The following is a 24,916-nucleotide window of genomic DNA, read 5'->3' on the forward strand; positions in this document are numbered from 1 at the left end:
TGCTGAGAAGGGTTAAGTCTGTCAATATTAGTCATCACACAACATGACTGTTACTGTGTACAACGTTCTCCTGGGTCTGCTCACTTTACTCAGCATCAGACCATACAAGTCTTTCCAGGTTTTTCTGAAGTCAGCCTGTTTATCATTTCTAATAGCACAATAGTATTCCATTACATTCACATACCACAACTTGTTCAGCTATTCCCCAATTGATGGACATCCTCTCAATTTCCAATTCTTTGCCTCCACAAAAAGAGCTGCTATAAATATTTTTGTACATGTGGGTCCTTTTCCCATTTGTATGATCTCTTTGAGATATAGCCCTAGAAGTGCTATTGCTGAGTCTAAGGGTATGCACATTTTTATAGCCCTTTGGGCACAGTTCCAAATTGCTCTCCAAAATGGTTGGATCATTTCACAACTCCACCAACAATGCATTAGTGTTCCAATTTTCCCACCTCTTCTCCAGCATTTATCATTTTCCTGTTTTGTCATGTTGGCCAATCTGATAGGCATGATGTGGTACATCAGAGTTGTTTTGATTTGCATTTCTCTAATCAATAGTGATTTAGAGCATTTTTTCATATGACTATAGATGGCTTTAATTTCTTTATCTGAGAACTGCCTGTTCATATCCTTTGACCATTTATCAATTGGGGAATGACTTGTATTCTTATAAATTTGACTTAATTCTCTATATATTTTAGAAATGAGGCCCTTATCGGAGAGACTAGTTGTAAAAATGCTTTCCCAGTTTTCTACTTTCCTTCTAATCTTGGTTGCATTGACTTTGTTTGTGCAAAAACTTTTCAATTTAATGTAATCAGAGTTATCCACTTTGCATTCGTTCTGTTCTCTGTCTCTTGTTTGGTCATGAATTATTCTGTTCTCCATAAATCTGATAGGTAAACTATTCCTTGCTCTCCCAGTTTGCTTACAGTATGAGCCTTTATATCTAAATCATGAAACCCAAATGAGATATTTTTTTTTCCCTTTTTTTTCTTTTTATGCAATTGGGGTTAAGTGACTTGCCCAGGGTCACACAGCTAGAAAGTGTCAAGTGTTTGGTCTGAGGCTGCATTTGAACTCAGGTCCTCCTGACTTCAGGGCCAGTGCTCTATCCACTGCGACACCTAGCTGCCCTGAGATATTTCTAAATCACTTAGCACAGCGCTTGACACATAGAAGGTGCTACCTAAATGCTTATTCTGTTTCCCTTCACTTATCTAAATTAAGTTGTATTCAACTGGGACAGTTTAGCTCAGATTGCTAAATTCATTCGAGAAGCTCAGAATAAAGTATTTTGAGAAGTGTTATTTCTATGGGAAATGGAAATGTGTTATTTTCAGGCATTTGCTTGAGCAAAAAGGAATGGTAAAGTGAGGTGTTGACTTGTCTAATTTCAGAAAAACAGGAATTTTAGACACCATTATAAAGGATCTATAAACTATTGGCCAGTATGCTTAACATTAATTACTGGCAAAATTCTTGAACATATAATTAAAGGTTTGGCTAGTGAGCATCTGGAAAAGAAAACAATGATGGCAAGAAGTCAGCATGGCTTAGGCATTTTAATCCAGCCTCCTTATGTGCCAGATGAAGCTGAGAACCACAGGAGTGAAGTGACTTGCCAGAGGTTGAACAGGAAGAAAGTGGCAGAACCAGGAATGGAACCCAGGCCTTTTGATGCACTCCAGGGCTCCTCTCACTGGATGGTCATACCAGACTAACCTTTTTCTCTTTTTAACAGTTACTAACTGGTAGATCAGGGAAATTCTGTAGATAGCAGTTAGGTAGGTGTCACAGTGTACCTGGTGTGGGAAAGACACTACCTGTGTGAGCCTGGGCAAGTCACTTAGCCTCTCTCAGCCTCAGCTTCCTTATCTGTAACATGAGGTTAATAATGACGCCTACCTCTCAGGGTTATTGTGAGAATAAAATGAGATATTTGCAAAGAGCTTTGTAAACCTTAAAGCATTATATAAATTCTAGCTATTACTAGCTATTTTTATATAGTTTAACTAGATTTTAGCAGAACAGTAGACAGATTCTTGCATGCTCTTTCTGTGATAAAGGCAGTAAGGAACACTGGCTCTGGATTCAAAGACCCTGGGTTTCACTTTAGCTCCCTGGGTCTCAGCTTCTTCATCTCTAAAATGAGGGAGTTGGACTAAATGGCCTTTAAGGTCCTTTCCAGCTTTAAATTTATGATACTGTGATTCGTTGAGGGCTAGAAAATAGTCTAGTTAGCTGGCTTCTGAACTGGTAGAATGACTGGACCCAAATGGTTCTATGTCAGTTTGGAAGGGTCTTAGGGAATGCCCCAGGGATCTTTGTTTGACCTATCTGCTATCTAATATTTTTAATCAATGACTTGGAAAAAGGATAGATGATATATTTATCAAATTTCTAGATGTCACAAAGCTAAATAAGATACTTAATTCCTTGTATGACAGAATCCCAAAGTGTTTCTAGAAGCTGTAATGTACTTGTACTGAGTCTAATAAAATGAAATTTAATAGGAATGAGTATAAAATCTTATATTTTTGTTAAATCAACTTCTCAAACACACAGTTAGGAAGCATAGATAGATATCAGTTAGCAACCGAGAAATTTAATTCATTCTTGGCCTGTAGTGAGAGAGGTATAGTGTTCTAGACTAATAGAAGTGATACTGTCACCTCCTACATGGTATCTTCTCTAATAAAATGTAAATTCTTTGAAATCAGTGACTGTTTCATTTTTGTCTATGTGTCCACAGTTTCTGGCACAGAGCAGGTGCTTAATAAATACTTGTTTGATATAGCTCTGTACTTCCTGTTTAGTTCACATGTGGAATATTATATCATATATATAATCTTATATATAATATGGTATATAATTATATATTATATTCAATTTTGGTGCTATATTTTGGGAAGAACATTAATAAGGTGGAGAATGTCCAGAGGAAGGCAGCCATGATATTCAAGAACTTAAATGAAACTGTATGAGAATTGGTGGAAAGAACTGGGGATATTTAGTGTGTTAAAAAGAAGACTTAACAGGGACATGGTAGTTACTTTTAAGGATTTAAAAGGCTGTACTGTGGAGAAAGGATTGAACTTGTTCTGCTTAGTGTTAGAGGGCAGTCCCACAAACTTTGGGTGGATGATGCAGTGGAAGCAACTGCTTCAGGAGGTAATTGTTCTCCTTTATTAGAGGTTTTCAAGTAAATGCCAATGGCCATTTGTTGATTTCTCCTTTAGGTACAAGTTGAACTAGATGTCCTCAGACAGCACAGCCTAGTCTATTTTAAAAATTCTGTGTTTATGAAGAACTGAAAGGACATTATTGATCACCTATAATTATAAGAATTGGAAATCATCCTTTTTCACCTTCATTTTACAGGTGAAGAAACTGATGAATAAATAATTAACCTCAGATTGTAAGTAATGTACCATGTATTTTAATGAAGGTCACTGGGGAAACTGAGTTAGTTCAAATTTTCTGTTTGTCAGATAGTGGCAGCCTACTTGAAGGAGAATGCAGAGAGGAAACGTTTTTTATTTTTTTCTTAACTTATGTCAATTTGTGAGAGAGGCTGAAATGTAACTGGCGAAAAATATAAGTAAAATGATTGGTTTTACTTAGTTCCCGTTGTGAATACCATTGCAGGTTTGCTGTGCTTTAATAAAATCTGATTAAGAAAATGCCTTAAAAATTAGATTAAGAAGTGATTATTTTAATTTGGAGAGGCAACATTAAAATTCATGTCCAACAGGATATATCCTAGTAAAATTTTAATGTACTTATTAATGTACTTGCAAAGTCTCTTTGGCTAATTGCCAATTTAGGTAAAGTCCTAAGAACACCATTTATTTTGCTTTATTAAAAAGGCCCTCTGATCTCCTGCAAGAACTTAGGCTGATGAGGCGTTGACTATAGGATAGATTTTATTTAACCTGATCAAAAAACCACAAAATGTAAAGTGGATCATGCCTGAGTTCCTTGACTGTCAAGAAAACGCTCCTTCCCTTTCCAAAGGGGCTGATATAGTCCTTTGTGTATCAGGGTCACAAGAAGAGCCCACCTTCTCCTTTTTCTCCTCCCCCTACCTGGACTTAGCCCACATGACTTACAGACCAGCAGTGGGTATAGATTTGGATTGTTCCTCAGTGAATATGATTCTTGCAGAAATTGCAAGTGATGCAGTGGTCTTTTGAGTATCATCAAGAACAAAGTCCTAACCTATTCTGTCTCTTTTCATCATTCTATCTGACTTCTCAGTCAGAGCTTGTAAGGACCATGTGAAGTTGTTAGCGTTTTCCAACTTTCGAATGCAAATCCAGCTAACTGTGCAAAGAACACTGAATTTGTAGTCAGAGAATCTCAATTTGAATCCAGGCTGTTCTGCTATAAGCTTGGGACAATTCATTTAAACCTTTATGGGCTACGATTTCCTTATCTGTGATATTGAGAGGGTTGGAATAGATAAACTCTTAAATTACCTTTCATTTCTAAATCCTATAATCTATTAGCTGTATGGTCATAGGTGAGTCACTTAACCTTTCTGAGGCTCAAATTCCACTTCAATAAAATGGGAATAATACTTTATAGGGTTGTCTTGAGGAAAGCACTTTGTAAAATGTAAAGAATATGCCAGGGTGAGTTTTTAATCAAAAGATAAGTTTTACCAAAAATGAATTTACACAGCGCTTATTGAATTTGTCCTAGTATTTTAGAGATTAACAACATCATTGATCTTCATGTTGGGTCTAGACATGCCAGGAGGCACATAAAATGTTCCATTGGTATGCAAGAAGAAAAATGAGAACTTGTGTTTATATTTATTTTACTTTTTATTTAAAAAATAAGAAATTTAGTTTGACTAGTATTTAATCTAAAATTTAGGTGCTCAGAGTGAGTAAGGTAATTTAGGGTCATGTATGATTTTCAGGGCATCCTGAGGAAAGGCTGAGTGTTCCACAGTGTGGAAGGGTTGAGTCATTTACTTGCTTTCAGTGTATTGTGCATATTACAGTTTATATGTGCCTGGCTAAGTGGGATTTTGGATTATATGATCTAATTTTAACTAAATTAACTCTTAAGGTATACAACAGCTAAAAGTTTCTGGCAAAGAAACTAAATGGATTATGATACTAATACTGACACTTTTTGCTAGCTACATTACAAGTAAAAACAGTGACTATCTAATCACACCTGACAATTTGAAATTACTAAGATTATTTGAAATATTGATTCATACCCACTGTTATTAATGATGTACCTCACCTTAAATATATATATGTTGTCTTTTGAGATATTAGCTAGTGATAGAATGAAGCCACCAGGATTCGCAAGGCATTTAGAAACTAAGTTTTTGTTGCCAAAAATGTGTGTCATTTGTGAAAACTTTCATATTTTTTCACTTAACTGGGAAACAAAAGTTTTTAACCTGTTTAAAATTAATCTTCCAAAAGAAGAGTTTCAGTGGATTAATTAACTTGTTAAAAATATAATGCTGATTAGCTTCCAAAAACAACTGATTGACATCTGGCAAAATGAAAATCAACTAGCCAGATTTCAACAAAAACTTATGCATAATTGGTGGATGGGATTGAAAAATTAGTATCATGATTTAATAGGTACACTGATGTACTTTGTCCATTTGAATCTACATTTTTTTGGTATTATCTTTTTCAGCAGTTACAGATAAAACATTTATGGCTTTATCTGCTTACTTTGTGTCTGGTACTGTGCTAATGCATGGGTTCAAATACAAATTAACAAAACAATTCCTGCCTCCGAGCTTATATTACAGTGGGAGAAGAAAGCATAAAAAGTTGCTGGGGGTTAGGGGTGGGAATTGACCTGCTTGGGGAACAGTGAGGGAATTGGCTAGGAGATTTGGGTCAGACAAGCTGACTGATTTTGGCCAAAGCTAACTTCCTACCTCATCTCATTCAACTGGAACTTCCTTCTCCAAGATTGTCTATGAGCTCTTACTGTCAAATCTGAGAGCTCTTTCTTATTCCTTATCCTTTTTGACTTCTCTGTTATCATTTGAAATGGTTGAACACTCCTTCTTGGTAGACAGTGACTCCTCCCTGGGTATTCATGACACAGGTCCTTATCTTCTTTTTTTTGTGTTTCTGTCCACCTCTCCTCCCCCCCTCCCCCACCTCCCAAATCATCTCAATACAAATGAATCCAGATCTATAGATCCAGGCCTTGTATTCTCTTGAACTCTAGTTCATTACCAATTGCTTGTTGGATATTTCCACCTGGAAGTCCTTTCTGTATGTCAGCTTGTTCGCAGCAGAATGGCAGGATAGATTATCAACTCTCTTCCCCCCTACCCCCCACCCCCGCCATTTCTGTTGAAATCCATCATCCTTTCAGTTATCCTGTTTTGCAACCTTAGTTATCTTTAACTCTTCCTTCTCCCTTAATCTTGATGTCTTAGTTCACTAGCCCCATAAATGTTTTCCTTGCCTAAGGTTTCTCTCTTCCCTCAATACAAACCACCAAGGTGATTCTACTAAAGCACGATCTGACCATATCGCTTCCCTGCTCTAGAAACTCCAGTGGCTCCCTATTGCCTCTAGGATAAAATGAAAATTCCCTGGCTTTTAAAGAGCTTTATATTCTGACTCAAACCTACACTTATAGGTTTATTGTTTGTTACCCTCCTTCATGGATTCTGCATTCCAGCCAAACTTGCTAATACACAACATTATTTCTCTGCATTGGCTGTCACCCATGTCTGGAATGCATTCCCTTCTTACTTCTGTTGTGTGAGATCATTCTTAGATTTCTTCAGTGCTCAACTTAAGTGCTTCCTCGTATAAGAAGCCTATTCTGATTTGCCTCCCTACCTGGAGTTACTAATGTTTTCCCTTTTTTCTTTGAAATAACTTCATATTTTATGCTTATTTAAGTATACATTTTACATTTACTTATTTTTCTGTGCATAAGTTGTGTGTGCCTCTCTCTCTCTCTCTCTCTCTCTCTCTCTCTCTCTCTCTCTCTCCCTCTCTCCCCCTCCCCCTCTCCCTCTCTCTCTCTCTCTCTCTCTCCCCCTCCCTCTCTCCCCATCCCCTTCCCAATAGAATGTAAAATTCTTTGAGGATAGAGACATTTGGCTTTTATTTTGTAAATCCATGGCCTGACACAGTACTTGGCACAAAGTATAGATGCCATATAAATGCTTGTGGAATGCAATAATAAAGGTGGCATTTTCTCTACCAAATCAAATCCTTTTCTATAATTAGGGAACAAACAATGGGATCTTACGTTTTCTGCATCTTTCAGTCAGTTATATTATTATAAAGATATAGCTTGCTGTATCATTGTAAAAGCCTTATGTTCCCTTCTCAAAACCATATCAAGGATACAAATATAAATATTCTTAAAGGTTTTGTGAAAAGAGGCTAAGTAGATACTTCATGAAATGAGGTGGAAGGGGTTAGTACAGGCCTGTGGGCCGTTTTGTATTTTTGTTTTATGGGTTGCTATGACCATCTAGTAGCTAGCCTTTTAGGGTTGATCCTTCCCATTCTTAGCTAGGCAAGTCCTTGGAAAATAGTCTACTGTAGGGACTGTATATGAAGCCTTTAAAGGATGGTAGACTGCTAGATTCTTGCATTTTGTTCACGTGCCACAGTGAAGCCATTAGAGTAAGACTTTGTGGAGATTACATTTTGAATTGAGTTGAGAGTCTAAAGCATTTTAAAAAATCTGAAATATAAAAATATAAAATATTGAATTGGTCACCAGATAGTGAATATTTTGGCTATAGCAACTTATGAAGCATCCATTTTCTGCCAGAAATATTTCTGTCTTTCTGGTCACCCAGGTTTGCAACTTCAGAGTAACCTTCAACTCCCCATTCTCTCTTACCTTCCTCCCTCATCTGCCATATCTGTTTAATCAATTAGTCTCCGAGCTTGTTTCTGTTACCTCCATAGCATCTCTGACATCCATTATCTCTACTCACATGGCCACCACCCTGGTTCAGGTTCTCAAAACTTTTCACCTAGAGTATGGTAGTAGCTTTTAAAGTTGGCCTTTATGCCTTTAGCCCCTTTCTTTTCCAGTTCATCCTCTTCTGGGCAACCAAGGTGATATATTCCTGAAGTGCAGGTCTGACCATGTCAGTATTCTGCTTAATTAAAATTCCAGTGGTTCTCCTTTGGTTTTTAGCATCAAATATAGACTCCTGTGTTTGGTGTTTAAAGCCCTTAACAACTTGGCTCTAACTCAACTTGGCCAGGCCAATTACACATTATGCCTTTTCAGAAATGCAATAGTCCAGCCAAACTGGCTTTCTTACTCGTCTTCACAAATGAAACACTCCTTTCATCTCAGTGCCTTTCCACAAACTGTCACTGATGTCTGGAATGTACTCCCTCCTTACCCCTACCTCCAAGAATCCCTAGTTTCCTTCATAGTTCAAGTCAGATCACTTTTACATGAGGCCCTCTCTTTTTCTCCGTCCTCCCCCCTTCCACTACCTTATATATCTTTTTAATATACTTACACGTGTACTTTTTAATCTTTCCTGATAGAATGTAAACTCCTTGGGGGCAGGGACTATTTAATATTTGTCTTAGTATCCCTTGGGTCTTGCACAGGGGTGGGGAACTTTCAGGCCTTGAGGTCACATGTGGCCCTCTAGGTCCTCAAGTGAGGCCCTTTGGATTCTGGTCAAAGGATTCAATTGGATTCTGGGCCTTAAGTCCATTATCTCTCTGAGAAGAGATGGAAGACATGAAGTCATTATTGATCTTTGCTTTAATCAGAGTTTTGAAGATTTTCAGACTTGTTTTCCTTTATATTATTTTGGTTATTGTGTAAATTGTTCTCCTGCCTCAGCTCATTTCATTCCAAACTAGTTCATAGAAGTCTTCTCAAGTGTGGTAGGAACATGTTGGCTAGGCTTGGCTAGCTTGTCCTTTAAAGGTATGAAAAACTGTACTCAAGACTTCATTGGCTCAGTAGACTAAGGCTTCTGGCCATTGACATAGCTTCCTGGTGGCTAAGTATAAAAGCCAGACCACACCTCCGTGGCCAACACAAATGCAGGAGAATTGTACCCAACCAAATCCTTGCTGAATATTCTTTCCTTGCTGGGTTAAGTAAATATTTCTTTTGCTATTAGTTTATGAGTATTTCATTTCATTACAGTTCTGAACCTGAAGTACCAGACTGGTCTGAGTCAGGCCTGGCATACAGCACCATTTATTACAGAGTGATAATATTTCATTAATCCATATGTCACAATTTGTTCAATCGCTCTTCACTTGGTAGAAAGAGGAAGGAAACAAACATTTCTTAAGTGCCAAGTATGTGCCGAGTACTGTGCTAAGCACTTTTACAGATATTATCTCTTTTGACTCTCACAACAGTGGTGCAAGGTAGGTGTTATGATCCCCATTTTACGACTGAGGAAACTGAGGCACAGAAATTTTAAATGACTTACCTAAGGTCACCAGGACCCAGAGTGCTCAGCTAATAAGTATCTAAGGCCGGATTTAAACCCAGGTCTCCCAGACTTCAGGCTCAGCTCACTCTGCCACCAAGTGGATGGGCACCCATTTTATTTCCAGTTCTTTGCTACAATAAAAGGAGCTATTATAAAGGTTTTTGTATACACAGGTTCTTTTCCTCTGTCTTTGAACTCTTTGGTATATATACTTAGTAAGAATATAGCTGAGTCTTAGGGTATATACAGTTTGGTGATTTGGTGATCCAAATTGTTTTCTAGAGTGGTTGAACCATAGTTCTACCAGCTATACATTAGTATACACAGCCCCTCCAACAATCCTAATTTTCCTCTTGTCATCTTTGCCAGTGTGATGGGTGTGAGGTAGAATCTCATAATTGTTTTCAATTTGTAATCTTCATTGAACCATCCTCTTACACCCTTGCCTCCACCTTCGATGTGGCATACTAAGCTTCTGTCTTTGTATCCCTAGGCTTTTGATTAGTGAGTGTTGGCCAGATGTACCCTAGATCCAGACCCACCACTTACTCCTTTATTATTTTCATTGCTTACATTCCGCTGAGGGCAGTAATAAAATCAATACTACAAAATACCCTTCCATATATGTGTTGTGTCTCTTTATTAGAAAGTAAGCTCCTTGAGGACAGAGACTATCCAATTTGTTTGTACTTATATCAGCAGTGCTTAGCACAGTGCCTGGCACATAGTAAGCACTTAATAGATTCTTTGCCGTTGTTAGTGATTTGGAACATTTTTTCATATGGTTGTTGATCATTTGTGTTTCTTCATTTGAGAATCACCTGTTCATATCCTTTGATTACTTATCCTTTGAGTAATGACTAGATTATTACAAATAATTTTGTTTAAATATTAAAAACATTGGGGGTTGGTCCTCAATATTTAATACTTAAGTAAAAAAAAATTCTTAATAGTATGTGTGCTTTTAAGCACTAGGTCTGATATCTTAAATGTAGAAGTAGCATTGGGTAATGGTAGAGAGAGAGCCAGCCTCTTTGGGCAGGGCAAGTCACTAAACTCAATCCTCCTGTATCTGTCCCTCCCTCTTCCTTATCTAGTTACCTGAAGTACCCTCCCCACCTTTCCCAGATTTTCAGCATAGTGGAAACAGCACTTGCTTTGGAGTCAGGTCCTGAGTTCAAATCCTGATCTGTGTCACCTTGGACAAGTCATTTAACACCTTTGGGCTTCAGCCAGCGTACGTAAAAATTAGTGAGGAAGATGGACTAGCTCTCCTTTAAGATCCCTTGAATCTCTAAATCTATAATTCTTTCAAGTAAGTCTGATAGTTTAAATAGCAGAATAGCTGCCTATCTTTATTGGTAGAGGGAATTCCCTTACAGGAATTCCTTTTACTACTGGAAGCATAGGTCCATACCAAACATGCCCCTCCTCCCACCCAAATCAAAATAGCTATTTTAAAGTACTTCTAGATTTCAACTGTCAGATCTCCCTTTCTAAGATTTATGTTGTTAAAACCAGGATGTGTATTATAAATAGCAACTCCATAATCTCTTTTATAATTAAAAATCTGGATAAGGGGAGGAAGGAATAAGCATTTATTAAGGCCCTACTATGTGCTATTCCCTGTGCTAAGCACTTTATAAATGTTGACTTATTTGATCCTCAAAACAATCTCGGAAGTAGGTGCTGTTATTATCCTCATATTACAGTTGAGGAAACTGAGGCAAACATAGGTTAAGTAACTTGATCAAGGTCACACAGCTTGTAAGTGTCTGAGACCAGATATGGATTCAAATCTTTCTGTCTCTAAGAACATTGCTTTATCCACTGTGTCACCTAGCTACAAACAAGCAGACAAGTTTACTTTCTAAGAGATGTGAACTTCAGGATTAGACCCAGTTATGATTTGTCATAATTGTTGGGGGCAGAGTGGAGGCATAAGATGAGTTTTATTTTTATCTTTAGAAAAATAGTTTAAGTCTGACCTTTGTATCTTTCTTTCATAAACCTATCTTTTTAATCTTAACTTTATTTTGGTTTTCTTTTGAACTTAGGTCAGTACTCCTAGCCCTTGTTTTTTTCCTTCACAGTTTCTTTCTTCATACATTTTACTGTTTTGTCTTATTCAAGCAGCAGCAGCATCTGTCTCTAGGGATCACAGTAAAGTAGGGCTTCTTAACTTTTTCATATCCTGAGTCCCTTTGGCAGTCTGGTGAAGTCTATGGACCCCTCCCCAGTATACTGTTTTTAAGTGCGTAAAGTAAACCCCATAGGATTACGAAGGAAACCAAGTATATTGAATTACTCTTGTCAAAATTAAAAAAAAAAATTCAACTAGTTTGCTGGATCCTTGGTTAAGAGCCCTTGAAACAGAGCATCAGAAGTCCTGAAACCTGCTTTAATTTAGCAAGTACTACATTTGTGCTTCAATCTGTTAGAATGTAGAATTTATATGCTTACTTAGATCTTTTCCCCTCCTTTTACCTAAAGTTAAATGGTTTTAGACTTGAAATGAAAATTTTCAAAGCGATAGAACATTAACTAAAACATGTTGGAGGTGAAAATTTTACATGATGAATTTTTGTATAATAGATAATATTTTTTTTTACAGATGTATTTAAACACTAAAAATCTATCTCTCCCATATACAATGGTGTTCAAAGCTTCAAAATAGTTTTCTAATCTATTTTGCTCACTCTACAGCTAAAAATCACCGATTTAGAAAAGCTTGTATGATGACTTAGGAATAGAGAAAATGACATTTTTACAACTATTTAGCTTGTTCTTATCTTTTGAGTACATATACTATCTTATTATATATGCATCTAAGTGTCAGAGCAAAACCTTTTTTTTTTTTGTAGTTGAAATAACTGCTGACAATTTCCTAACAGGCAGCAATTATATTTACTATAGTCTTATTTCCCAAGTATTTTGAGTGATTTGAACACTTGGCCTTTGAAATTCACCTCTTTCCTCCCTAACCCCCCAAACAATTAAGTCTAAAGAAACCTTAAGGTAATAAACACCCCACAGTTTCTTAGCCAGTGGAAGAATTAGCTAGCCAAGGTTAACAATTAGAATCACAATTTCTAAGTCTTAGAACAAAAATTAGTAAGTTAGCAGAAGCTTATTAGCAGAAACTTTTAAAGCCAATTAAATCCTAGAAAAAGCCAGAGAAAACCTAAGAACAAAACCTTAAAAATATGGAAGGATTTATTTAATTTTCCATATGATGATATATAAATAAAATTACAGAACATGTGAAGCTTTTTAGGACCATATTTTTTAGCCAGAGTTGGAGTAGAGGTGGGTGGTATAGGAGAACTTGGTAGAGCTCTGATCTGTTGGAATAATGATTGAATTGTTCTAGTTTGAAGATATTGGAGTTTTTGAGTCAGTAACTAAAGAAATAATCACCAAATATTATATTAAATATTTCCTTTAATTAAATTTTCAGGTCTCATTGAGAGAAGAAGGTACAGTTTGTGCTATTTTCTCAAGGTAAAGAATGAGGACTGATCTTTCCTGAAGAAACTGAAGTAACATTTTTAAATATCGTAAGTGTATAAGTCAATTTTTATTGGTAGCAGAAATTTAATATATTATTTATTTTAGCTCCTCTTCCTTACTGTTATGGGACAGATTGATCCAGATTTAATAAAATCATGACAAATGTGTTAGGAAAAAATAACCTTCCCCTCCAAAATATTATAAATCCATTTAGGTAAAATTAATATTATAGTATTGACAAACTTTTGGCTAAAGTATAAATAACTGAGAGTTCCCTTTTATTTTACTATTGCCTCTGGTATGAAGTTTAACTTTATTCTGTATATAAAATGGAAATAATCGGCTCCTCAATCGTCTCTTGAGGTATAGGAAAAAATCAATTAATCTTAGTGCTATTAATGATAAAAATAAAATTTGATTAAAAGAATTAAATGAAGTTATTTTTGTGTATGTTTATTTTTCTAAACCGTAACATATATTTTCATTTAGAAAATAATTGACTAAAGAAGTAAGATCTTTGTTTCAGACTCAGCTGCTTAGACGTTTCTGTCTTTATATTTGTTCATTTCAGCGTAACTTTAGTAGGAATAAACTGATTTCAGTCAGATTTGGTTTACTATTAAAGGGTGTAGATAAACCTCTGTTTGTTTTTTTAAGATTCATTAATTTATTTATTTTTAGTTTTCAACATTCACTTCCACAAGATTTTGAATTCCATATTTTCTCCATATCTCGTCCCTCCTCCAACCCCAAGACAGCGGTGCATTCTGAATACCCTTTCCCCTAATCTGCCCTTCCTTCTATCTCCCCCCCATACCTTCTGTTATACCCTTCCTCTTCTATTTTCCTCTAGGGCAGGATAGATTTCTATACCCCATTGCCTGTATATGTTACTTCCCAGTTGCATGTGAAAACAATTTTTTAACATTTGTTTTTAAAACTTTGGGTTCCAAATTTTCTCCTTTCCTCTCTCCCCACCCACTCTCATTGAGAAGGCAAGCAACTCAATACAGGTTATACTTGTGTAGTCATGTAAAACACTTCCATAGTAGTCATGCTGTGGAAAACTCACTATATTTCCCTTCATCCTGTCCCACCTCCCGTTTATTCTATTCTCTCTTTTGATCCTGTCCCTCCTTAGAAGTGTTTGCTTCTGATTACCCCCTCTCCCAATCTGCCCTCCCCTCTATCATTTCCCCACTCTCTTATCCCCTTCCCCCCATTTTCCTGTAGGGTAAGATAGCTTTCCATACCCAATTGAGTGTGTATGTTATTCCCTCCTGAAGCCAAATCCAGTGAGAATAAGATTCACTCATTCCCTCTCACCTTCCCCCACTTCCCCTCCACTATAAAAGCCTTTTCTTGTCTGTTTTATGTGAGATAATTTACCGTATTCTGCCTCTCCCTTTCTCCTTCTCCCAGTATAATCCTCTCTTACTCCTTAATTTTATTCTCCAGATATCATCTATTCATCTTCAACTCACTTTGTGCCCTCTATATATCAATCTATCTATATATATAATTTTTATTCCCCTCCAATTACCCTAATACTGACAAAGGTCTCATGAGTTATAAATATCATCTTTCCATGTAGGAATGTAAACAGTTCAACCTTAATAAGTCTCTTATGATTTCTCTTTCTTGTTTACCTCTTCATGTTCCACTTGAGTCTTGTATTTGAAAGTCAAATTTTCTATTCAGCTCTGGTCTTTTCATCAAGAATGCTTGGAAGACCTCTGTTTCACTGAATGACCATTTTTTACCCTGAAGGATTATACTCAGTTTTGCTGGATAGGTGATTCTTGGTTGTAATCCTATCTCCTTTGCCCTCCGGAATGTTATATTCTGTGCCCTGCGATCCCTTAATGTAGAAGCTGCTAAATCTTGTGTTATCCTGATTGTGGTTCCACAATACTTGAATTGTTTCTTTCTGGCTGCTTGCACTATTTTCTCCTTGACCTGGGAACTCTGGCATTTGGCTACAATATTCCTAGGAGTTTTCCTTTGGCAATCTCTTTCAGGAGGTGATCGGTGGATTCTTTCAATTTTTATTTTGCCCTCTGGTTCTAAAATATCAGGGCAGTTTTCCTTGATGATTCCTTGAAAGATGATTTGTAGGCTCTTTTTTTGATCATGGCTTTCAAATAGTCCAATAATTTTTAAATTCTCTCTCCTGGACCGCCACCCAGAACTCTGAGAGATCCCTGCAATCCCCTTCTGATCAGCCACTCGATTTCCCCTCAGTTTGTGGGCCAGAAGCTTAGGAGGCAGCCACTGCCCCAGGGCTGAGCTCGGGAAATGGAGCTGGGATCTAGCTTCTCTCTCACCACTGCAGAAACAAAATTTTCCCACTGACCTTCTAAGTTGTCTTTGGCGTTCGTGGGTTGAGAAGTCTGGAAACTGCCACAGCTGCCTGCGATTTAGCCCTCCAACACCTGCTCCAGATTTGCTGTGGCCTGTGCGCCCACACCAAACTGCACTCCTCTCCCAGCCAGGCACAATATACCTTTCTGATCAACCATCCACGTTATCTTGGGCTGGAAATTTGTTTCACTCTGTCTTTTTTTGGGTTCTGCTGCTTTAGAATTTGTTTAGAGCCATTTTTTACAGGTATTTGGAGGGGTTTGGGGGAGAGCTCAAGCAAGTCACTGCTTTCACTCCCCCATCTTGGCTATGCCCCTATTGATGATTTCTTGAAAGATAATGTGTAAGCTCTTTTTTTGATCATGACTTTCAGATAGTCCAATGATTTTTAAATTATGTCTCCTGGATCTATTTTCCAGGTCAGTTGTTTTTCCAGTGAGGTATTTCATATTGTCTTCTATATTTTCATTTTTTTGGTTTTGTTTTACAATGTCTTGATTTCTCATAAAGTCATTAACTTCCATTTACTTCATTCTAATTTTTAAGGAAATATTTTCTTCAGTGAGTTTTTGGACTTCTTTTTCCATTTGGCCAATTCTGCTTTTTAAGACATTCTTCTCCTCATTGGCTTTTTGGACCTCTTTTGCCATTTGGGTTAGTCTATTTTTTAAGGTGTTATTTTCTTCAGTATTTTTTTGGGTCTCCTTTAGCAAGCTATTGACTAGTTTTTCATGATTTTCTTTCATCACTCTCATTTCTCTTCCCAGTTTTTCCTCCACTTCTCTTACTTTCTTCTGAAAATCCTTTTTGATCTCTTCCATGGCCTGGGACTGATTCTTATTTTTCTTGGAGGCTTTGGATGTAGGAGCTTTGACTTTGTTGTCTTCTTCTGGTTGTATGTTTTGATCTTCTTTGTCACCAAAGAAAGATTCTGTGGTCTGACTTTTTTTGCGTTGTTTGCTCATGATCCCAGCCAATTACTTGAATTTTAAACTCTTTGTTAAGGTAGGAGTCTGCTTCCAGTGTGGAGAATATACTGTCCCAAACTTTGGGGGTTTTGTGCAACTGTTTTCAGAGATACTTCTAGGGACCTGTAAGTTTTCAGTTTTTTCAAGGTGGTATGATCAAGGGCGAGGTGTTTACTCCTTTCCTGGCCTATGCTCTAGTTTGTGAGTGACCACAAGCACTCTTTTTTGCCTTGGAACTGTGAGGAAGATTCCTTGTCCACCACCACCACCACAAGCTCCACCACACCAGAGGTCCTTCTCGCCCCAGAACCACCACCCAGAACTGGTACCCAGATTCAAGCACAGGCAAAGCAAGAGAATCCTACCTCAACACCAGCAGAGAGATCCCTGCAATCCCCCTCTTATCAGCCACTCGATTCCCCCTCAGTCTGTGGGCTGGAAGCTCCAGAAACAGCCGTCACCCTGGGAACTGTGCCAGGACTGGAGCTGAGACCGAGCTTCTCTCACCGTGGTCACAGACTTTTCCTGCTGACCTTTTATTTTGTCTTTGGTATTTGTGGGTTGAGAAGTCTGAAAACCATGATAGCTCCTCTTGATTCAGTCCCCTGAGGCCTGCTCCAGGTTCGCTGAGGCCTGATGTTTGCCTGCGCACCCATGCTGAATTGCGTTTCTCTCCCAGCCCAGCGCAATAGACTTTTCTAATCAACCATCCAGGTTGTCTTGGGCTGGAAATTTGTTTCACTCTGTCTTTTTGTGGGTTCTACTGCTCTAGAATTTGTTTAAAGCAATTTTTTATAGGTATTTGGAGGGGTTTGGGGGAGAGCTCAAGCAAGTCACTGCTTTTACTTCGCCATCTTGACTCCATTCCCTAAACTTCTCTTTTGATATGGTTTCCCTCTATCTTCTTGTAAAAAAATAGTGACTGTTAAAAGTTTTTTTCAAGTAAGATACCTTTGATAATTTTAATGGATTTAGTATGTGAATAGAGGACAAAGAGAGAGATGATTGCATTGAGTGGAGTTTCCATTTCATAAAACCATAATTTCAAATATAATTCAAATTCATAAAAACCATAATTTCAAATTTTCAGTCCTCTAATCTTTTATTTATTTTATTTAATATTTTGTTTTAATTATTATTATATAATATAAACATATTTTTATTTTTATTATTTTATTATATAGAAATATAGAAATATATTTTATTATAATATAAACATATAATTATTATATATAAATATAAATAATATAAAATTTATTTTAAAATTTATTTTATTTAAAAATGACTTTCACCCACTTCTTTATCTCCAGAAAAAAAAAAAGGCAAAATACAGTGCCAGAAGAAGAAACACAGCAACATTCAGATAAAATGGCTTATTCCACATGACAGGGAGCAAAGAATCTTGAAACATATAACTTCCATGTACAAACTTCAGCAGAGACGTTGTCTCCTCTAGACCATCATAAAGATGACAGACTGAATCTTCAATTAATAGGTCATTTTCATCAGCTGTGGTGGGAGAAAGCATGTTCAAATTTGATGATTGAAGATTTAATAAATACTAAAAGTATAGTGAATTCTGGATCATCAATAGCAGACTTCTACCTCTTCTCGTTTCCTTCCCCTTGCTCCCACTGATTCTTTTGGCTTTCATCTTTAGGGGAAGACAGAAGAAATAATGAAATGTTGTAGTTTAAGTTTATAACATTTCATTATTTCCCTTGCTGAGAGATAGAAGTCTTGACTTACAAATAAGCTTAGAGAGAAGGTAGGTCTACTTAGGCTGGTGATTTGTGTTACTTTGTGAAGGAAACTGTTTCTACCTTATACTACACACGCAGACACAAACACAGACACAGACACAGACATACACAGATATACATACCCACATGGAGATCTTCATTTTGGATTAGGATGGGAAAATTCTCAAATTATGGTGAGGAACAATGTGCAGGGCCTTGTGCTAAGCACTGGGAGTATAAAAAAAGACATTCTCTGCCCTCAGGGAGCTTACAATCTAATGGGGAAGAGATCATGCAAATAAATACAAAGCAAGCTATGTACAGGATAAATAGGAAATAATTAAAGGAGGGAAGGCACTAGAATTAAGAAAGGTTAGGAAAGACTTTCTATAAAAGTTGGGTTTTTAGTTGTCACTTAAAGGAAGCTGGAGAAGTCTGTAGGTGGAGTTGAGAAAGGAGAGCATTCCAGCCAGAGAAAGTGGCCAGACCCAAAAGATGGAGTATTTTGCTTTTGGAAGAGCCAGGAGACCGGTGTCACTTATAGGGAGTAAGATGTAAGAACATTGGAAAGGTAGGAGGGACCTTGGTTATGAAGGGCTTTGAAAGCTAAATAGAGCATGTTGTATTTGATTCTGGTGGTAATAGGGAGCCACTGGAGTTTATTGAGTACAGGAGTGACATGGTCAGACCTGTCCTTTAGGAAAATTACTTTGGTGGATGGGAGGATGCATTGGAATGGGAAGAGACTTGAGACAGGCAGACCTGCTTGTAGGCTTATTGCAACAGTCCACGTATGAGGTCCTGTGGACCTACACCAGAGTTATGGCAGTGTCAGAGGAGAGGAAATGAATTTGGGAGATGTTGCAGAGATGAAATCGACAGACCTTGGCAATAGCTTGGAAATGGGGAGGAGTGTGAGATAGAGTGAGAAGTTGAGAATGACTCCTAGGTTGTTAGCCTGAGGTGCTAGGGGGATGGTATTGTCCTCTGTAGTAATAGGGAAAGGTGGGGGTCGGGGAGGATTTAGGGGGAAAGAAAATGAATTGTTTGGTAACAAATATAGAACCAGAAACACAATTGGGGGAAAGCATCAAAAACTGGGGAAAAAAAAGCATCAGAACTGGACCCAAAGGAACACAAATACAAAGGATTCCTTATGCATCTATACTAGAGCAGGCCTTGACATATTCCTGGAATTAAGTTACATGGTGTCTGGTGATTTTATTGTGGCATCTAGTATTTTTAGTGCATGCTTTTCCCAAACTACAGATGTGGCCTTTGTTCTCATGTGCATTTACAATTTGCTATCCTAATTACTTGAAAAGAAGAAAGTTTGCATTAGTTCAGACTTGCTGGGGGCTATTAGCATATTAGCCACCCCAGTACCTACATACTATCTAAAGGTGTAAAATGGAAGCAGGATCAAGAAGCATTTAGTCAACAAGCATATGTTGTTACTTACTGTGTACCAGGTACTGTGCTAAGTACTGGGGATAAAAAGGAAAATAGAAAGAGTCCATGATATCAAGGGGCATACACTCATTTTAAAAAAAAAATATTTTATTTGGTTCAGTCAGAAAAAAAATCTACCTTCTAAGCCTTTTACCTCAATTCCTCACCCCAATTGAGAACAAAAGAAAAACAAAACCCATTACAAACATGTATAGTCAATTTAAAAAATTTCCACATTGACATATCAAAAAAGAATTTGTGTCATTTTCCATTTTGAGTCTTTCATCTCTCTATCGGGGGGGTGAGCAGCACATTTCATGAGTAGTCCTCTGGAATCATGGTTGGACGTTGTGCTAAGAGTTCCTGATTCTTTCAAAGTTGTTTACCTTAACTATATTGTTGGCATTATATAAATTGTTTTACTGGTTCTGTTCACTTCACTCTCTGTCAGTTCATATAGATCTTCCCAAGTGTCTCTGAAACCCTCTCCTTCATAATTTTTTAGAGCACAATAGTATTCCATCACATTTATATGCTATAAATTACTATAAATATGCTATAAATTTGCTCAGCCATTCCCCATTTGATGGGCACCCACTCAGATTCACATTCTTTGCCACCTCAAAAAGATCTGTAATGTTTTTTATATCCTTAGAGTATGTTTTGTTTAGGATCTCTTCCTTAATCTATCCTTCTAATTCTCCCTTCCCCTTTTCTCTCCTTTCTCATCTGTTTACCTTTTGCATGAAATGTTAGTTCTATACCCATCTCTGTTTTGTGTATGTGTGTATTCCTTCCTTTGACCAGTTCAGATGACCGTGAGGTTGAAGTGTTAGCTGCTTCCCCTCCTCCTTGTTTGTATAGATGCCAACTTTTGCACCCTGATTATGTGAAATAATTTTTTCTAACTACCTTTCTCTTCCCCCACCCTTCCCATCTCCTCACCCCAATGTATTCCTTTTCGTCTCTCTCTTCTCTTAAGATCATTAAAACATAAGAGAGCGACAACCAGGCCTTGTCTAATTTGACTCCTATGACCCCTGATCACTATAGCGTTTAGTGGGGACACATACCTCCCCATATTAGAATGTAAGACATTATCCTTATTTAGTCACTTATTATTGTTTTGTGTTTACCTTTTTATGTTTCTCTTCACTCCTGTGTTTGAATTTCAGAATTTCTATGCAGCTCTGGTCTTTTTGTCAGGAATACTTGGAAACTCTGTTTTTTTTAAAGTCCTTTTTTCCCCTGTAGCATCATGCTTAGTTTTTCTGGATAAATTATTCTGGTCTGTAAGCCTACATTCTTTGTCTTCTGGAATATTGTATTCCAAATTCTGTACTCCTTTATAGTGGTGGCTGCTGAATCATGTATGACTCTATGTGGCTTCTTGGTACTTAAATGCTTTCTTTCTGGCCACTTAACAGTACTTTTTCTAGTTCCTTACTATGACAAAAAGTGCTTCTATAAATATTTTGGTGGATATGGTGACTTTCTTCTAATTAATGACCTCTTTGAGGTATAAGCCTAATAGTGGAATTTCTGTGTCAAAGGGCATAGATATTTTAATCACTTTATTTGCATAATTCCAAATTGCTCAACAAAATGAAACCTCAGATTCACAACTTCTCTAACAATGTGCTAGCTATCTGTCACAACCCCTCCAATGACTTTGTATCTTTTGTCATCTTGTCCAATTTTCTGGATGTGAAGTGGAACTGTAGCATTGTTTTGATTTTCATTTCTCTTATTAGTGATTTGGGGCATTTTTTTCATATGGTTATTAGTAGTTTGAAATTCTTTTGATAACTCTTTGTTCATATTCTTTGACCCTATTATTCATATATATTGGATACCAAATTCTTGTCCAAGAAACTTAAAGAAGGATTTTTTTCCCAATAAAATGACTTCTCTTCTTAATCTAGATGTATTAATTTTGTGTGGGCAGAAGCTTCTCATATGAGCAAAATTATGTTATCCCACTTAACTGAGAAAAATCAAGATTATCTATCATGAACTCTCTCTCCCCCTGAATACTTCAAAATTCTGATACATCTTTTTTCTCCAAAATAGCTTTTTAAAAATTTTTCATATTTATATAGTGATTTAGAGTTTTGTGAACTGCTTTGCATATTTAACATTCATTTTTTAAAAATTTTGAGTTCTATAGTATCTTCCTTCCTCTAGTCTCTCCCTTACCCATTGAGAAAGCAAACAATATACCTATTATGCATATGAAGTCATACAAAACATATTTCCATATTAGCCATGTTGCCGGAAAGAAAAAAGCAAGAAAACAAAAGAATAAAAAAAAATATGCTTCAGTCTGTACTTAGAGTTCATCAATCTTCTCTTTCTGGGGATGGATAGCATTTTCCATCATGAGTCTTTTGGAATTGTCTTGGAGCATTATATTGATAAGAGTAGCTAATTCTTTGACAACTGATTATTGTTACAATCTTGCTTTTACTATATACATTGTACTCCTGGTTCTACTCACTTCACTTTGTGTGAGTTCATATAAGTTTTCCCAGGTTTTTTTGAAACCATCCTGTTCATCATTTCTTATAGCACAGTAGTATTCCATCATAATCATATACTACAACTTGTTCAGCCATTCCCCAATTAATGGACATCCCCTCAATTTCTTTGCCACCACATAAAGAGCTGCTATAAATATTTTTGTACATACACATCCTTTTCCTTTTCCTTTGATCTCTTTGGGAGTATGGGCCTAGTAGTGGTACTACTGGGTCAAAGAGTATGTACGGATTTATAGCTCTTTTGGGCATAGTTCAAATTGCTCTCCAGAATGGTTGGACCAGTTCACAGCTACACCAACAGTGCATTAGTGTCCCTGTTTTTCCACATCCCCTCCAGCATTTGTCCTTATCCTTTTCTGTCACGTTAAACAATCTGGTAGATGTGAGGTGGTGCCTCAGAGTTGTTTTAATGTTCATTTCTCTAATCAGTAATGATTTAGAGCATTGTTTTTTCATATGACTCCTGATAGCTTTGATTTTTTTACTTTAAAAACTGCCTGTTCCTATCCTTTGACCATTTATCAATTGGGAAATGGCCCTTTTTTTTTTTTTTAATAAATTTGTCTCAGTTCCTTATATACTTGAGAAATGAAGCCTTTAATAGAGGAATTTGTAGAATATCCTTCTCCCTCTCCCCAGTTTCCTGCTTTTTCTTCTAATCCTGGCTGGATTGGTTTTGTTTGTGCAAAGCCTTTAAATTTCATGTAAACAAAATTATTGATTTTATGCCCTATGATCCTCTCTGTCTCTTGTTTGGTCATAATCTATTCCCTTAGCCATAGATCGTAAAATTTTCCATGCTTCCCTAATTTTCTTATGATGTCATCTTTTATGTCTAAATCATATACTCATTTTCACTTTATCTTGGTTTATGGTATGATATGTTGGTCTGTGCCTAGTTTCTGTCAGACTGCTTTACAGTTTTCCCAGCAGTTTTTGTTGAATAGTGAGTTCTTGCCTTCAGAGCTAGCATCTTTGGAAAACCCCTATACATCTTCGCTCAACTTCTCCTTTACTTTAGGGGTCAGTGTTAACCCCTTTACCATTGAACCCACTTCTTCTTGTCTCTTCCAGGAGCTTGTCCCATCAATTATTGCTTTCTCTTCAGTTTTCCTTTCCTAGTGGCTTTTCCCCTGCTGCTTACAAACATATCCAGTTCTCCATTCTTAGGACAACCTTCATTTATTCTGGCCAATTCCTTCAAGCTGTTGTCCTTTTTTCACTCTTTCCTTTCATTGTTATGTTCCTAAAGAGAGTTATCTTTCAGTATCTCCACTTTCTCACCACTCCTGATAATCAGCTTCTGCTGCTCTTTTATCTCCCACCCATTAATCATGGGTTCCTTTAAAAGTTGGTTTTGAGTCTCCTATGTATCCATCCTTCCTATCTCTGCTGAAGTCTTACAAATTCAGCTTCCTGTAGACATCTTAAACTTAACATATCCAAAACGAAATTCATTCTTTTCCCTTAAACCCTCCCTTCCTAAATTTCCTGTTACTGTAGAGAGCACCATTATCCTCCCAATCATCAAAGCTCAAAATCTAGGTGCCCTTTTCAGCTTTTCACTCTTTTTCCCTCCTTCCATATCCAATCAGTTGTCAAGTCCTGTTGTTTCTAACTTTGTAATGTCTTTCAGATATGCCCCCTTCTCTTCTCTGATACTGCCACCACCCTGGTATAGGCCTTCATCACCTCATGCTTGGACTATTGCAATAGCCTGCTGATTGGTCTCTCTGCCAGAAGTTTCCTTCAGTAGTCTGTCAGATTGATCTTCTTAAAGCAGAAGTCTGACCATGTAACACATCTGTTTAGTAAATTCTAGCTGCTCCTCAGTGTCTCCAGGATCAAATATAAAATTCTCTGTTTGGCATCCAGAGCTTTTCACAGCCTGACCTCCCCTCACCTTACACCTTTTCTTGTCTCTTACGTCTTTTGCCTCCAGCTGACCCATATCCCTCTATGTATTTTTTGATCCAGTGACACTGACCTCCTTGCTGTTCTTCACAATAAGACAACTGGTCTCCTGGATGCTGCATTTTCACTGGCTGACCTCCATGCTTGGAATGCTCTCACTCTTCAGCCCTGCCTTCTGGCTTCCTTCAAGTCTTAGTTAAAACCCCACCTTCTGGAAGTGACTTTTCCTGATTTCTCTTATCCCTTCTTCCCTCTGAGGTTACCTTGGTGAGCACAAAGAACAGGTTAAAGAAGGGAGAGAGATGCAGTGATAGAGATCAGTGATTGGAGAGGAGTTTCATGGTTCTAGATCATCATGGCTGAAGAGTGATGGGGTAATAGGGGGTGGAGGGTAGGGCAAACCAGGCTGCCTAAAGAGGGGAGAACGGACCCATCAGGAATGAGGAGGCTCCTATGTCGATAGTGGAATCAAGCGTGTGAGTAGCCTCTGCACCTGGTTGTAGATGGGAAAACCTTGTCTTTGAAACAAAATGGATAGAGCTTCATTTATTTGGAACAATCTGTTTCTTATATGTGATATTTAATTCAGGAGTTGCCAGTCTGGGTACCTTTTTTTCTTTTTTTTTTTGCTTCTAATATCATAACTGAGTTTTCATTATCCTTAATGTGTTAATGTTCAAAAAAATTCTGTCACACTAAGATGAAAATAAAGATTGTTTTATAAATTCACAGTAAAATCACTCTAAAGAAAAACAACAAAATATGAGAATCAAGTTAAATTTGGTTCTTCATCCTTTAAATTTGCAGTGTTTGGTAGTACATTAAAAATATATTCAGCTCTCTCCATTTATAGTTCATACCATTTAGATGGAAGCTTTTATGAGAGGGGTGGAGGATGAGAGACTACAGGATGGAAAACCAGGTTGTGTAAATGCAGAGCCTGGCACAGAC

At 37.2% G+C, this 24,916-nt stretch overlaps 1 protein-coding gene across 5 annotated transcripts in view; it reads left to right on the forward strand.

Moving 5' to 3' along the window:
* Positions 1-24,916, forward strand: part of RALB (RAS like proto-oncogene B) — a 99,911-nt gene that overhangs the window by 56,392 nt on the left and 18,603 nt on the right. For all 5 annotated transcript variants that reach the window (XM_027854768.1, XM_027854767.1, XM_027854771.1 and 2 more), the window contains one exon: positions 12,930-13,029. The gene's annotated coding sequence lies outside the window, so the exon portion shown is untranslated. The remainder of the gene's footprint in view (positions 1-12,929; positions 13,030-24,916) is intronic.

The sequence above is a fragment of the Vombatus ursinus genome, unplaced genomic scaffold (assembly GCF_900497805.2).
Source record: "Vombatus ursinus unplaced genomic scaffold, bare-nosed wombat genome assembly UNPS02010548.1, whole genome shotgun sequence".
Taxonomy (NCBI): Eukaryota; Metazoa; Chordata; class Mammalia; order Diprotodontia; family Vombatidae; genus Vombatus; species Vombatus ursinus.